This window comes from Akebia trifoliata, chromosome 16, assembly GCF_017979445.1.
Source record: "Akebia trifoliata isolate Shusen 1 chromosome 16, ASM1797944v1, whole genome shotgun sequence".
Taxonomy (NCBI): domain Eukaryota; kingdom Viridiplantae; phylum Streptophyta; class Magnoliopsida; order Ranunculales; family Lardizabalaceae; genus Akebia; species Akebia trifoliata.
The window spans coordinates 22,156,916-22,171,655 of record NC_141390.1 but is presented as its reverse complement, the minus strand read 5'-3'; the positions used below and the strand labels follow the sequence as shown (position 1 = coordinate 22,171,655).

Genomic DNA, 14,740 nt, shown 5'->3' with positions numbered 1-14,740 from the left:
ATTGTAAAGATTACAAAAGGCATAAAAAATCACCATCTTCCTTTGGGGTCGTCATTGGACGGCAAGGCTCATGTTGGACAAGTGATTGGGGTATTATTTATTTTCTTAACAACTAATATAGTTTTTCTTAAGAAGGGATTTTTTTATCTATATTATCAATTAATGTCTTATCCCCAAAAAATTAAAAAAATAATAATAATAGTTACATGTACATAATTTAATTGGAACTATGCATCTTACAATAATCAAGATGTTATAGTCACCATTTTGTTTGACTACAAATAATTAAGAAACAAATGCATAATAATACCTAAAGCAAAAGAATGATAGTGTAAAAAAAATTAAAAAAATAAATAAAAACTCAAAAATCAAAACAAATGCACTCTTTTAAGGTTTGCATCTAAAGAGAATAAAAAAGTTGGCAATGAGACATACACAACTGGACCTATGTAGGTTTCAAACGATATCTATGTCAAATGAACCTAGAAGTCTATAGACAAAGAGACTAATATTTTTTTGGCGATGAGTTTCTACTTTAAAAGCATGACACCGGTAAATAAAAGGGAATTGGCAAAGTTGCCAGGCTTGCTAGACCCATAATGCCAAGTGATATAGACATCATTGAGATGTTTTGGTGCACAATTAATATAATTCTGTAGTTTTTTGAGACTTGAAAGAATCCAAGTTTCCATATCTGAATAAGTAGAACTAAAAATGAACAAACATAAGATTTCCATAAAAGACACAATGTCTATTTTCTATGCTTTAGGAACAATGTGTTTTAGCTAGTGTCAGATTTCTTAGCAACATTTTTGAAGCGACCTATTAATTTAATATGAGTGGATCCTTTCTGAAATACACATCCTTCAACATATTTAGAAATTCTAAACTCCAATTTGAATTCAACAATAAACAGATTAATTGATTTAATATGATCAAAGGCTTTTGAAATGAGACTGACTTGCATTAGAAGCTAGAAAGGTTCAAAGGGAGTGACACAAACAAGTGAGACATTTTTTAGGAAGATAAATCACAAGAGAGCTAATCCAAGATGGAGAGTTGTGGAACAATGTTCATGAAATGGAATCCATGATTTTTTATTGGATTTCAAAAAACAACGAGCTTTTGTGCTTAAATTGAATGATTACCCGATCTAAGTGCACCTTCACCTACAAATCATTGTAAATTATGGCACCTTCACCTACAATTGAGTGCTTGTTATTTGTAGTGCTTAGTTGCAACATTGTAAAGTAGGGTCATGTGAATCATCATAAAGCCTCTTTAAAAAATGTTAAAATATTGTGCAGTATTTTAGGGCAAAAAAAGCTCTGCAAGTCATAATTAAAATGTGTATGTGGGTGGCTTATTGGAAGAAACGTAAGATCTTAGTCAAAAATGTCTTGTAAAAGATTTAAATGTGATAATACCATCACCAGAAATCAACACTAGAATGATCTTACATTTCTTAATTTTCATGACTCAAAGGTTTAATTGTACCATTATTAGCAATATCATGGGGTGTTCGGTGCAGATTATCAATAAAAATAAAATAAGAACAAAATATTAAAAACCAACCTCAAACTAAACAAATTAAGGATTTGATAGAAACTCAATCTTTCTCACCAAAGAAGAGTTTGCTTCCATTAGACCAAGTTAATGTAATCAATCACAACTCACAATGCTTCCTTTTTCTGATTGGGAGCGTCAACAGTCAGGTGTTTTGCTTTTTTCTGAAAAACTCATCAGGGTATTTCCAATGCACTTCAATGATGATTCAAATGTGATTATTCCCACAACTTTATTGGGTTCATGGGTTCGTGGATACTATTGATTATCGATTTCAAACTTTCTGGGAAGTTAGAAGGTGTTAGCCTGGACTTTTTTTTTAAAATATTTTAAACTAAAAGTTGAAAGACCTCAAAGAATAATGGCTTTGTTGGAGAATAATCAAACGGATTTGCTCATTTAAGTCATTTTTTTAGTCTTCCAAAGAAGACTAAGATCGGAGGGTATTTCTTAACTTCGAAAAAAACAAAAAAAAAAGGGTATCTCAAATATTCACATTAATTGTGAGGGGTATGTCAAAATCACCTTATCTTGGGGCATCCATTGCAACCAGATTGGCTTATGTATTTTTTAAATTCTCTAGTTGTCCATCATGTCAAAATTAATAGCATTTAATAATCAAATAACATAATGGTAATTATTTGATTAAGTTGAAAAAGGATTTTTTTTTAAATAGAGTTGCTATTGCCACACCAAATTTTACTAATGCCACACCAATTCATAGGTAACTCTAAGAATTGCATAGAGTTGGTGTGGTGGCATTAGTAAAAGTTGGAGTGAGGATAATAACTCTCTTTTTATGATGCAATAAAGTAGGTCACTTGACTGCTGACACTCCAAAGACAACAAAAGTCATCATCTTTTATGACAAGGAAAATGTTGAATTTGCAATTGACATTGTTTCACACATTGATGACGTGCATGTATGTATCGAACCATAGATGCATTTCATCGACATATGAACTAATAGCATCTATGGTTTTGAGCGCACTAATGTGTGAAACCATGTCAATTTCAATGTCACTCCAGCACGACTCTTTATCAGAGCTGGAGTAATGGGACAAGCCTCCTTGTCTTGAAATACGGATATGGGTGTGCCCTTGCAGTGCAATAAATACACTTCAGAAATTGAATTTTTTTTTATCAAAATACCCTCAAAAAAATATTTTTTATTTTATTTTATCAAAATACCCCCAGATACTTATTCTCAAGGTGTATTTATTGCACTTTAACAATTTCCTACGGATATTGTTTTTTTTTTTTCTTCCTTGAATAAGAAAGTTTTTCATTCCCCTTAAAATTCTTTCATTCCCAAGACCATAGGTTGATTCATTAATTGATTTTGTTTTCATATACGTAAATGCCCTTGACTTTCTGTTCCAAAACGTGTCATCTTCAATCCCTTGGATGAAAAAGTTTACCCTTGTGCTCATCCATATAAGATTTTATCACCTTTAAACCTCGAAAACTAGTTAGGATTTTGGGTAGTGTTATAGACACTCCAAGTATTACCAAGAGCACCACCACATCATAACCAAATTGTTTTGTCTTATATGGGTAAAAAGTTTCAGAATGAGTATATTTTTGGTAAGGATGAACTCTATATCGGGGAGATCATCCTCACCAAAAATCAGTCTAGTCCAAAACTTTCAACCCATATAAGACAAAACAAGATTGTGATGCCTTGAACCCTACCCTAAGATTTTTTTTAAGTAAGAAATGATAGATTTTTTAATAGAAAAAAGAGATTTATCTATGAGAGGCTGACAGTAAAGTTGAATAGATAAAAATAATAATTTACCCCAAAGCTTGAAGAATAATGGATTTTTGGGAGAAAACTCGAAGGGTTTTTTACCCATATAAGTCGTTTTTTATTGTTAATCTTCCAAATGAGACCATGGTCAAGGGGTATCTCAAATATTCATTATAGTATGTCAAAATCATTGTATCTTGAAGCGTCCATTGCAAGTTGTTTGGCCTGGGTCTCTCTAGGTACTCCATTTGTCCATTATATCAAGAATGGTAAAATTCATAAAAGCATCATATATCTAATTACAAATATTAATAATATTTTAATAATCAAATGAAATAATGGAAATTATGTAATTTAGTTGAAAGTAAGGATTTTTTATTTTATTTTTATTACTGCAATAAAATAGCCCAAAAGACATCAAAAGTATACAAAGCCAACATCTTCTATTGTCCACAAAAAAGTCATCATCTTCTATAAATGTGGTTGATGGAAAAACTCAGATCCAAAAAACAATAATTGATTTTTCAGTTTCATCCAAGGTTGAAAATGGATGCCTACTAAATTTTCATGGAACTCTCACATTTAAAATTAAAATGTAACACTAAAAAAATATTTTAAATATATATTTTCTTAAAGTTCATATAATTTTGTCTTCTACATCCCTGAGGCGTCCGATCATGTTTTTGATGCCACAACATGAGCTTAAAGACCCTTAGTAAGTTTTAAAATCTTATTAAGTTAGTTAGACTAGCGTCACCCTTTCCATACTCAAATAGGAAAGAATCCTAACATGCTAACACGCTGGACAGTCCAGCAAATTGAAAACTCGTTGAACAGTTCAACGTGTTAAATCCTTTTTGGTAATTTCTTGAAAATTAATACTTTTTAATAATTAATTATAAAAATTATCCTTTTTTACTAATTTTCCCTAAAAGAAATTGATTTGTTTTAATCATTTCTTTGGATGCACAAACTTAGATATATCCCAATCATACACATATCACTTTAAGTAAAGAGTAGAGCTAGCAATGGATTGGTTTGATATCAGACCAACACGGAACCACTATCGACCCTATGATCTATATTTGATCCAACTCAATCGGATCAATAAGTCTATGAATTGAATTTAATCCGACCTAAGTTTCATATAATCCAAAATCGATAAAATCCGATTTGGGGAGAAGTCTAGTATTTGGAAAAAATATTTTTCTTTTTAACAAAGAGGGAGACGAGAGGAGGCTTGTATTAAGAAAAAATATCAGACCTGATTTTTAATGGATTAGGTTGGGGTTGTTTCAAAATTTGACTGGATCTATATATTTCAATCTGAATCTAATCCGGACATTCAAATTCTTGATCCAAATCCTATTTTTTCGAATCGGATTGAATACCAGATAAAATTTGTTTCATTGCCAGCTCTAGTAAAGAATGACAGAAGATTCTCACTAAAACCTTATACGTTAGGACTTCTAAAGCAAACCTTGGCATAGGTTTAATACCTCAAAATTTATGTTCTTCACATTAAAGTATCAAGACTAAGAAATGATTTTTAGGGAGTTGAAGATGACAGATTTTGGCAAGAAACTCAAAACATCAGTTTCTATGTCCCCCAAAATTTTTCCAATTTTTTTACGAAATCTTTTAGCATTTATTCGAATTATTCGAATTGAATCTCCTTCGAATAATTATAGAATTTGAACTTTATTACTATGTTTCTTGAGACTGAACAACAATTGAAGGTGATGGAACCTAAGTCATTTTTCATGTCGTCAATTTGAAAAAGACAATAGGTATCTTTAATATTGATTAAAATGGAAGGGGCTAAATCACTTTCTATGTATTTCTTTCCTTTTTCAATAAAAAAAATTCACCTTTTTGTAAGGGGGCGTTTGGTTCGGATTCTAAATTCAAATTCTGACTCATAATCTAATTCTAGAATTCGATGCAATGTTTGGTTCAGATTATTGACTTGATTTTTTCATAATCATGAACCAAAATCATGGAGAATCATAAACAATTCTTAAGTTATTACCACTGATTCTTACAAACTATCCACTTAGGACAATCTTGAAATATATCTTGCAACAACAACAACAACAACAACAACAACAATAATAATAATAATAATAATAATATAATTATAATTAATAACCATAGTAACTAATAATAATATTAATATATAATTATTAATAACAACATAATAATAATTAAATAATAATAATAATAATCATAGTTTTTTAAAATAAAAATGCAAAATTTGGGTAATCTTAATCTTAACATGTTCATTAACATACAATTCACTTGAAAACTAATAGAAAATTACCTAAATATCATGTTTTCCCACTCTTTTAAAAAATCTTTCATGTTTCTCTAAAAATTCATTATCTTCAATCTCTAAAACATGTATTTTAACTCACATTTTCATTCTCAAGAAGTGCAATTGGATCATTTTTTCCACAAAATCAGTTTTCAGAAACAATGTTAGCCATCTATAATCTGATTTTGACAATTCATAATCAAAATTAAGAATCAGAATCAACAATCCAAACCAAACACCCCCTAAGTTTAATGGGGGCCCTTGCAACTGATGCAAACACATGGATGTCTCTAGTATTGATCAAACTGTGGGTGGTTAAATTATTGAAAATATGTCTTTATTTTACTTTTCCTAGTTTTTTATTTTTTATGTAAGGGCATTTATGTCCATTCACCTTGATTATTATAAATACATTGGCAAACTTTTATTGTGAACTTGACAATTTACCTTCTAGAATTTTTCTTGGTATTAGATCCCTAAAAGACCCACGACAATCCCCCTTGGGTTTTTTCCTCTTCAGTTTTGGGCTCTTGAAGCTTCACCACTGTCGCTACCCTCCTCTCTTATCCTCCTCACCACTTTAGGCTTTTGAGAAAAAATATAGAGCAGCAACAACTTCGTTGTAGGTCTCTGTGATGACCTAAAATCCCGATGTTATATGGTTTTTTTGTGCGATTAGGATATTCTAGAATGTTTATCACGATACACTATATCATTATTAGTGTATCTCATCACAAATGGAAGGTCGTCATGGAGGATATTCTAGAATGTTTATATTAGGTAGTTCAATATATTCTAGTTGATGTAATGCATATAAATACCTTATTAGGGTTTATGTAACATTTATCCAAGAATGCTCAATAAAATTCATATTTCCACATAGTATAAGAGACCAAGCTTTATTGAGAGCTCAATCTTGATGTGTCTTCCTTCGATGATAGCACCACCGTCATTGTTGCACCATCGCCATACATTAATCTCTTTTATTTTCTCTTTTGCTATTATTATTGGGGTTTTTTTCCAATAAAAATCACACCTCCTTCTATGTCTATACAAATCATCCAATTTCACACATTCATGTTACATGATCTCATTTTTTTTCCTATCTAAAATCTCTTCAATGAGAGTTCTTTCATTTAAATCGCAAGATCCTACTTTTTATATTTCTAGGAGAGATCATGACAGATCTGATCTAGTAAGCCACTAGCTCCGATAGACTCAAAAAAAGTATGATACGACAACAATGGACTTCACAGACAGACGGTGACCCAGCAAACACGATTGGCACTTCGGCTATCAATGAACACGATTGGCACTTCGGCTATCAAAGAGAAAAGTTCAAAGCTTTTCTATGGGGTTTTAGGTGGACTTGGGCAGTTTGGAATTATAGTTAGCCAGAATTATTTTAGAGATTGCTCCTAAAATGGTTGGTATCAATTCATAGATGCTATTGTATGCTTAAACATAAAGTAGGATACAAAAGGGAGAATGTTTAATCCAAATATGATGAATTGATTTTAAGTATTTTTTATTTTCATTGAAACTACTACGATGAACATAGAAAGACTTGAAATTCTAAGTATTTTTCGATTTGTAGGTTAAATGTACTACAGTATCCTACAACGATTTTAGTAGGTTTACTAGAGATCAAAAGCTTCTGATTTCAATGAAGGAGGTGGATTACTTGGAAGGCTTTATAAAGAGAAGTGATGGTGAATCCTTGGATTGAAGTAAGTTTTCGCATTTAAACTTGGACATGGTGGTTAATCTGGGAAGAATGGCCATATATTATACCACTGAAATGGCAATTTATTGCAATGGGGAAGAAGATGTTCAACAGGTAAAAAAATGTCCCCCAAATTCTTAGAAGTTCTATTATTAATTCAGCTCCACCTTAAAATCTTTTCTTGTTTAAGACAACTTAGTTTATGATAAAAATGCATGGTTAGTGTAAAAAATTAAAGGGTTATTCAAGCATATTGTTGACTCTCAAATGAAGATCAGCAAATCATGTTCATCTAGAGTATTCAAAAAGACTAAAAGTACGAGAAAAAAAAATGGCTCGAATTTTAATGATGATATGGGAAGCCAATAAATTACCAATGCAATAAGCATATAGGCCATATCATGTGGCTCACCTGCGCAAGTGAAGCTGCTCTGCAAAGGCAATCGTCGAAAATAGAGCAACTATGATTAGTAGTAATGGATAAAACATGGCTACAAAAACTGGTCCTTTCACATTAATACACCATGTTTGTAGGCAGTACAGTAGTGCAGAGTTCACATCTCCCTATAAAAAAGAGAATTAGAAGATTATTCACTTCTAAACGTTTAACTTCTTAACCTCGACATATTTAATTTTCTCTTCAGATTATCTAAGTTTGGTCTTTAACCTTCAAGGCCTATTAAGCAAACCATAGTTTTAAAGTTCGTTAAAAGCCCACGAAGAATAAACCAATTAAGAGGCACTTGTTCTACTTCTATCATCAGTTAAACGAGATAGTATACGTGTAAGTGACATAGCATCACTGAAATGAGGAAAAAAATAAACTCACAGAGTAGCTGATGGTTAAGAGCTACATATTCCATTCCAATTTCCATGACGCGGGTTTCCTATTAAAAATTAGTACAAGAACAGAGTTCTCATCTCCCTATTAAAGGTTTCCTACTAAAAATCTTCAAAAAATAGCCTTTTTTAGTCTTTTACAATCCTATATCACTAGTAGAGTAAGGATTCGACCTTCAAAATTGTCTACTACACAATTTCCTCTTTCTTATAAAAGATAAGACATTTCCTTTCTTTCATATTCTTCAGCAAACTGCAAAAGGAAGTATTGACTATATGACGCAACCTCTATGGGAAATGTAGAGAATCTTCAACAACCAAGGCATCTAGAACACTTCTCAGCATGGCCCAACAGAAGACAAAGAGCTAAAAGAAGGAATAACACACCACTCTCACTACAATAAAAACGAGTAATTGATCTACAAGTTCCCCACTCCTTTTGCACATGATAGTCTACAATTTTCTTCCTTGAGATGAGATGGTCAGTGATCAATACTTAAATGGACAATGCACTTCTTGGCACCATCCATGTTTTCGCCCAAGCTGAGAAAATGGTTATTTAACAAAGCAATTAGTTGTTAAATCAGGTCCAAATCAGAAATCATTAATGCAACATATAAATGTTAGCATGGTTTCATGGTGTTAAGCAACTTGTACCTGTTTGATATCATGGACAACCCTTTATTTAAGTGTAGATTTGTTTGACCCATCAAACTATGCTTACCACCCTTTCTTGAGCTAATTTCAGCCTCCCTCACTAAACATACAAGGACGTTGAAGACCTCTGTATCTAGAAGTGGAATAGTTTCACTGATATGACAGAAAGTTGGTATCTTTGATAATTCTACTTCTCCTCTGCCATATCCATGTCTTGAAATACAAGAAATTCAAATAATGGATGAATGTTGATCTGATATGGCAAAAGTGGCATACAAAATAAAAAATATAAAAAATTTACAAGAAGAAAGTAAAAAAAATAGATCTTAGCTAATCTAAGGTGCCTCTTAAGGCAAATTTTGAGCTTAAAAGATTTTCAGAATCATGATTCAAAACTAGTCTTGATCAAGATGTCTCGGTCTAAAAGGTGACCAGAGAAGCCATTGGAGATTTGGTACAAGGTTTATCTTGGTTTTGTCTATTGTCTGGTACTCTGTAATGAAGGTCTCAGCTGAACTTCCACTGGCAAGTAATGGCTAACCCTACTACATCTAAGTAAGATATTTGGAAGGAGAATTTGAAACTGAAAATCATATTCAGACGTTATAAAGGTATATATAAACATTTTTCTTTTGATAAATATGGATTTTATTCCAAAATAGGAAATGATACATGAATACAAGGATGCTAAAAGGCCATAGAAAGCTAAAAACTAACAATCTCCAAAGATCACCAAATCCCGTCTAAATACAATGAATTAAATAATTATAAAGAAGAATTACAAATAGAGTCAAACATCATGGGTCTTAATAATTTCATATTTCTTTCTGCATTCAAATACATGTGTACAGAGAGGGTAATGCTCCAGCCCATCAACTCACTAAACATGCATGGGTTGGCCAAGTTTCTTATTATTAAGAAAGCCTTTAGATTTGCCACATGTTATTTATAAAACTAAGATTGGGGATGAAATGGGTCTCTCACTAATTTCAGATTTCTGAAGTTATGACACTACTGGTATGGCCCTATGATCCTTGTACATCAATTCATTGCTTGATTTTGAAAATAATATTATGAAAAAAGACACAACAGCCTAATGGTATTACAACGTTGATATTGTGGTCTTAAAAGCCCTGTCCAAAAAAAGTATGGGTTCAACTAGACAATTCTTATAATGATTGAAACCTTTGGAGATTAGGGCTGAAATATATTCCAAAAGAGGAACATCAACTAACTTCAGCTGTGAAGAAAACCAGAGGAATGGATATTTTCATATACAAAGAAGGTGAGATAAAGAATGTATGAACCACAGAAACATCAAGAAGGAGGAATTTCCTTCATATATTAGCTAAGATATGAAAATTCATCATGATTCCTCAAAATAAGGAGAAATTACAGAAGAACAAATCATTATGAAGAAAAGGATCAGAGAAAAGGAGACAAACGCACCTCTGTAAGAACGCCAACTGAGCTCTTGCTTTACCTTGAAATTGTATAGAGAGAGGGTCTAGAGTTCAAGGGTTTATATGCAAAAGGGACGAGGACGAGGGTTTGATCGAGAGGAGAGGAGAAAGATGCTCCAATTTAGGGCTTTTAGACAGAGAGAGAGATAATCAAAGGAGAAGATGAAAGAGAGAGCGAGTGAGTTCCAAAAAGTTTGGCAAAATACGTCAAAGAAAAATTGATATTGATTGAGGGCGTTTTCCCAAAAGAGCGCCGTTGTTGATTTGGAATTAGAGGCGGTTATTTAAATCGCTGCTGAAAAAAAGCCTCGAAATCACCACTTTTTTGTAGTGTATTTTTCAGTATCATCCTAATAAACTGTTTTTTATGAGGAGATCATCTTCACAAAAAATCAGCTCATTTTAAAATTTTTAACATCATAAAAAATAATTTACAAAAATTGAACAATCCATGATTCTCTAACTTATAGATTGGACTGATTTTTGGTGAGAGATTTCCTCATCAAAGAAACCATCATCACGAAAAATCAGCTCATATTGAAACTTATAACCCAATTTACAAGTTCAAAGAATCGTAGATCTTCCATTTATTTTGTAAACCACTTTTGAGGGCGTTAGAAGTTAGGAATGGACTGGGTTTTAGTGAAGCTGGTCTCTTTATTGTAGAGATAATCCTCACAAAAAATTAACCCATTCTTAAACATCTAACCTATATAAGACAAAATGTGTTAACCAAATAGTTGACTGTCAAAAGGGACATATATATATATATATGGGTCTCGTTCAGCAACAAACATTTTGGCAAAACATGGGTTAGAGATTTTGGAATGGGCTAATTTTTGGTGAGGATAATCTCTACGGTGAGGAGATCATCCTCACCAAAAATTAGCTCATTCCAAAACTTCTAACCCCAGTTTACAAGTTGAAAAATCATGGATTGTCCATTTTTTGTAAATCATTTTTGATGGAGTTAGAAGTTTTGGAATGGGCTGATTTTTAGTGATGATGATCTCCTCACTGTAGAAATCATCCTCACTAAAAATCAGCCCATTCGAAAACCTCTAACCCATGTTTTGAAAAATGTTTTGCCAAAATGTTTGTTGCTGAACGGGACCCATATATATATGGGAAATGTTCGGCACCAAACATTTTGGCAAAACATTTTTCAAAACATGGGTTTGAAGTTTTGGAATTGGCCGATTTTTGATGAGGATGATCTCTACGGTGAGGAGATCATCATCACCACCAAACATTTTGGCAAAACATTTTTCAAAACATGGGTTAGAAGTTTTGGAATTGGCTGATTTTTTATGAGAATGATCTCTACGGTGAGGAGATCATCATCACCATCAAACATTTTGGCAAAACATTTTGCAAAACATGGGTTAGAAGTTTTGGAATTGGCTGATTTTTGGTGAGAATGATCTCCTCACCATCCTCACCAAAAATCAGCCCATTCCAAAACTTCTAACCCCATCAAAAATGGTTTACAAAAAATGGACAGTCCATGATTTTTCAACTTGTAAACATGGGGCTAGAAGTTTTGGAATGGACTTATTTTTGGTGAGGATGATCTCCTCATTGTAGAAATCATCCTCACCAAAAATCAGCCCATTCCAACACTTCTAACCCATATAGGACAAAAATGGTTGGCTAAAATGTTTGTCAAAATGTTTGGTGCTGAACGGACCCTATATATATATATATATATATATTTGTCATAAGGGACAAACATTGTGACAACGGTTTTTGACCCATATGGGTTAGAAGTTATCGAGTGGGTTGAGATCATCTTCACAAAAAATCAACCCATTATGAAACTTTTAACTCCATCAAAAGTGATTTACAAATAATTGACAGTCCACAAATCTTCAACATTGTAAATTAGGGTTAGAAGTTTCAAAATAGACTGATTTTTTGTGAAGATAATCTCTATGACAAAGAGATCATCCTCACAAAAAATCAATCCATTCCGAAATTTCTAATCCATATATGACAAATATATTTGTCACCATGTTTAACCCTTGAATTGTTCCCTATATATAGAGGGAATCTCTCTGAATCAAGACAAAACAATTCCAAAATCTTCGTGATTCTTATAGGAAACGTGACAGAGAAGGAAATCAAGTTTGAATGATCAGAAGTCAATTAAAAAAAATATGAAGGATAAGTTTAGAAGGTTCCTCAACAGAAAGGGACACTAAAATAATGAAAGATTGACAAGATCTTTGCCAAGAAGTTAGCCAATAAATAAAAGAATAAACATACATGTAATTGACTTTTGACTAGTCTAACTCAATCTTTTGAATTTCTTACTACCTTGATTGCTGGACGATCTTGATTTGGGAATCCCTCAAAGATTTGAGACTTTTAGTGGGAAACAGAGGGAGATCTTCATCAAGATTTGAGTCTGGTGATGATGTAAACTTTTTTAGCTATAATAACTTAAATACATAGATGTGTCAAACCTTTAAAATTGAACTTAAGTTTCCAAGCAATCTAAGATGAAAATTTACTTTAGTTGATAACTTTGATTAAAACTGACCCAAAGACATGAAACAAAATTACAAATTTTTTTCTAAAGTTCAATGTGCGAAAGGAATAGAAAATAGGTTTCTTGGGAATCAATTTACCTGGAATCTTTAAGGGATATTTTATCATCTCAACAATTGATTGAATATTAATGATTAGATCTTTGTGTTTGGGGGTCCCAATCCGTTTCCAAACCTCGCTATGGCACTTTAGGAATTGATCCTTCTCCACACTTTCTCTCAAAATAATGGATTTTGTTAAGAACTCACTCTTTATGAAGAATCTCACTTCATGGACCATATTGAGTACCTTTTCCTTTTAAAGAAAATATTGATCTTTTATGTCCTTAAAAACAATGATTATCCCTTGATTATAATGAAATATAGTTGATTATTGCAAACAAAAGATAATAATAGTATAATAGTGGGGAAAAAATAATTATTATTTAAAATACATTATTAATGAATAATAATATTGATCAGGATTAATATTAGATTATATCTAATAGCCACAATAATGACACTAATCAAGTCATAAAAGTAGTGAGAAGAAATGCCACTAAACTATGGACCATATTAGAATGAGTCAGACCAGCCTTACTAAGTAAGGATTTCACCCTCACTAAGGGTCCTTGGACTCACCTTGTGGCATCTAAAAACAAATTTCGAAAAAAGTTATTTTTCACTGTTGAATTTGAATTTTAAGTCTAGGAGTTCTGTGGAAGTTCGGTTGCCGTCATTTTCAAAACCTTGGATCAAGTTCCAAAGAAATTATTATTTAAAAAAAAATTTAAAAAAATTTGTATATGAGTTTTTTGAAGTAATTTAGAGGCTGTGCTGTTGGATTGCTGATGTGGTAATCCATTTGGGCAAAACAAACATTAGTAAGACTTAAAATTTTACTACGTTAGTAAGGAAAATGTTTCTCTATTAATTTCATGATTATCTAAGAGACCTTTGTATTTTCAAATTGAGGACATACCCCTTGACCTTTCTCTTCTCTAAGAAATTAATATAAAAAAATAACCTACTTTCACATTCAACCTCTAGCCAAGCCCTTGATTTTTTTCCTCTTTGACTATTATGATAAATTATTTTTAACCTATTCAACCTCGTCTTAAACTCTCATAGAAAATTCTTAATTTTTCAACCCAAAATTTTCTCATCTTCTGCTTTTCCCAAAATCCTGTCTGAGTTCTTGACAATTGAAGGTTGAAGGAGCAAAGATAGAATCTGAAATTTGAACTTATCCAAGAGGTTGAGTATTTGAAGACGATCACATTTAGGTCATTTGTAATTAATCTCTTATAAAAGACCATAGTTAAGAGGTATATCATCTGTTTATAACACTAGAGAATATCAAATAATTACAAAAAAGTGGAGGGGCATGTCCGAATTACCTTTAATAAACTCACGGGGACCATTGAGGCGTGAGGAAGCATTTATGTGGTTGGTGGGGGCCGAAGATGCATGAACAATAATAATCTTTTGAGAAAATTACAATAGTCCATGGCATTCTTTCAATTTAGTCTTGACTTTTGTGACTTATCAAAATAGTCTTTGATCCTCACTCTAGACATTTTTCACGTTTAAAATGTCAAAAATTCCCTAACTCTTCAAACTCGTCATTTTTTGCCAAAAAAAAATTGGAATTTCGGCATCCCGATCAAATTTAGAGACTCCATTCCAATGAAAAGAGTTTGAGAAGGAAGAATAAACCATTTTCAAGGGGTCCCCACCCCCCATTTTCTCAAATATTTTGAATATGTATGTAAAAAAATTAGGATTTTCCAATTATTTTATTTCCTTTTTGGATAAAAATCAATCAAGAATGGTTCTTTTGGTTTGAAATCATCTACACAAGTCGTTATATTAAGTTTCTAAGTC

General features: G+C 32.1%; 1 long non-coding RNA gene across 5 annotated transcripts; it reads right to left on the bottom strand.

Moving 5' to 3' along the window:
- Positions 1 to 5,813: 5,813 nt before the first annotated feature.
- LOC147382870 (uncharacterized) lies at positions 5,814 to 10,637 on the bottom strand. 5 transcript variants are annotated; one of them, XR_015173483.1, is made up of 3 exons: positions 10,309 to 10,596; positions 7,775 to 9,072; positions 5,814 to 6,276 (listed from the first exon to the last, which is right to left on the bottom strand). It is a non-coding gene; the product is annotated as an uncharacterized LOC147382870 (long non-coding RNA). The 5 variants fall into 5 exon arrangements; XR_015173484.1 differs by having other exon boundaries at positions 5,814 to 6,266; XR_015173482.1 differs by lacking the exon at positions 5,814 to 6,276 and having other exon boundaries at positions 7,774 to 8,745; positions 8,860 to 9,072; positions 10,309 to 10,597.
- Positions 10,638 to 14,740: the final 4,103 nt, after the last annotated feature.